Raw genomic sequence first — 2,550 nt, 5'->3', positions numbered from 1 at the left:
TAAACTTTGAGTGTTTTGAGAATTTTCATTCCTCCCTTGTTAAGTTAAACGTCTGCACATTTTAATTTCCAATTTTAATGCTCATTAGCTTCTTGATTATTATTATTATCTTTTTATCCATCTCAATTGAGCCATTATACTATTCATTAATCTACTTATATTCTCTAGTTCTCTTTTATGTCATGTAATTTAATCATATCTATTCATTCTGGGAACTCTTCGAATTTTCTACTTGAGTCATAGATGCGGTTCATGTAATATATAATTTTATTTTAATTTTAACTGAATGATGTAAAGCTCATTTCTTGAATATGAGATGCCGTTTGGGATGATTCTTAGTTTTTATTATTTATTTATTTTTAATATTCTTACATAAAAGTGATCCCAAGGAAGTCCTAATGTTTTTTTTTTATTAATATTGCATGTCATTATGTTATCAAAAAATGTTAGTTGCATTGCCTGTTGTCCTCATGCTTGACATTTTCTGCTTGTAAATTCATTACAAACAGTCTGCATCAGTTAATCCACCACCTGCAATCTGTTTCATTCTACTGAATCTGAATTGGTGCAGGAAAGAATATGGAAACAGTGGCGTCGGTGCTGTATCACAACAACTCTACTCCGCACTCACAAGCCTGCAGATGGGTCTTTCAGAGGACAGGCTGGGTTGGACCGTTGTGGTTGACTAGACCAACTCAACAACTTCAAATTCATTTTTACTGCTCTTAACGTATTCCGGAGGACCACCTTTGACCCCAACTTATCATTGGTCTTGTAGCTTTCTCTCTTTCTGCTCTCATTTCACAACCAATGTCATTAGCTTATCTTTTTAATTGTAGATATGCCGGCAACTTTTGAAATTAGGTCAGTTAACCATTAAGAATATTCAATATATATTAATACTTGATTTTTATTGTGATTTGATGTTGAACTTTTAGTTTGTTGATGAGGAACTATCCAAATAGAACTCTTAACAAAATTTATGGTCGAGATGTGTTTCTACGAAGTGAATTCAGCGATGTTAGAATCAAGTGATTCATAGCTTATTCACATCATAAATTTATTGAACCGGAGTAGATGATCAGTTGGCCGGTTGTGAGCCTGGCACACTTACCTAGTTGCGAGTAGTTCAAAACTGCCCTTCGTGTACAATGATATATTTAAAGTCTCCAATTGTGGAAAGAGTACTAATAAGATGAGCTATTGTGGAAGAGCAATTAAGTGTGCTAAAAAAGAGAGAATATTATGTATAGAGTACTTATCACGTACAATATTGATTTAGCTTATTATATAACACGTGTATAATAGTATCTAACAAATTGTACACGAACATTTTTATACGTTGTTATATGATGTGTATAACAATGCATAATAATGTTGTATATGGAATTTGTATGCATACGAATTGTGCTTGTAATAATATTATGCTCAGAAGGCCTCACATTCATTCTCAAGCTGCTTTCTTTTTTGGAACTAGAAATTCTATGTTTTTATTGTAGGGTACACTGCACACATATTTCTTCTTTTCAAAATCATAAAAATTATGCTATTGCTTTTGGTCATAATTTCTCTACCTCATATCATGCAAGGAAATTAATAATAATAATAATAATAATAATCAAGACAAAAACATTTAAATTATGCATTAGCTGAATAAGCTAAATTCAACTTTTGAGTACAAGTCGGTAGGTTTATCAATGAGTGACAATACTTAGATCCCAATAACACATGATTTGACATTTATAGCTACATGAACACCATAATTAGCCTATCAATGAGTACAAGTCGGTAGGTTTATCAATGAGTGAACTAAAAAAATCATCAATTATGTCGATAAGGTATGAAATGACACAGAAATATTCGACTGTGGGGACATTGAGGTGAGTAGGTCCTATTGACTGGGAGAGTGACCTCTTATGAGCTTTTCTAAGGGTATGATAGGTTGTATTAATCCAAGATGAGTTCCTCTTGATGACCCAAACGAACTTTTACCCTCCTGCGTATGACTTTCATACTAATTTTAAATATAGAAAATTTTCACTGATTACCAGCTGAAAAATCAGGGAGTAAATTAGAATACCGACTGATTAATAGTTGATCTATCTCAGCCAGAAAAATCTTTGTTGGAAAAGCAGTGTCGCCTGATTATTTCAGCTGGTCTAGACTATCAATTGATTAATTTAGCTGCTAGAGTTAAATGGTGGATTAGTGGATGAATATTTAGTTGTTAAAATAATTTCGATCGAAAAAGATCAATCGTTAATATTGCGGTTGATTAACAACACCTATTTCATCCCAAAAGTTAGCAGTTGAATTTTTAACTAATTAGCGGTTGAATTTAGCTATTAAAATTTCTGCAGCTAATCAACTGGTAGCCTATAGTAGAAAAAAAGGTCCATATCAAATGAAATTTTACACACCTGCAATTATAAAACAAAATATTAATATTCACATTCATAATATCTCATAACAACGTATAAACAATGAAATTGAATGTGATAATGAGTATAATAGTTATATCATCAAAAATTATATGATCAGTCATGAATC

Source organism: Phalaenopsis equestris, unplaced genomic scaffold, assembly GCF_001263595.1.
Source record: "Phalaenopsis equestris unplaced genomic scaffold, ASM126359v1 Scaffold000041, whole genome shotgun sequence".
NCBI classification, from domain to species: Eukaryota; Viridiplantae; Streptophyta; class Magnoliopsida; order Asparagales; family Orchidaceae; genus Phalaenopsis; species Phalaenopsis equestris.
This window is presented reverse-complemented; position numbering follows the sequence as displayed.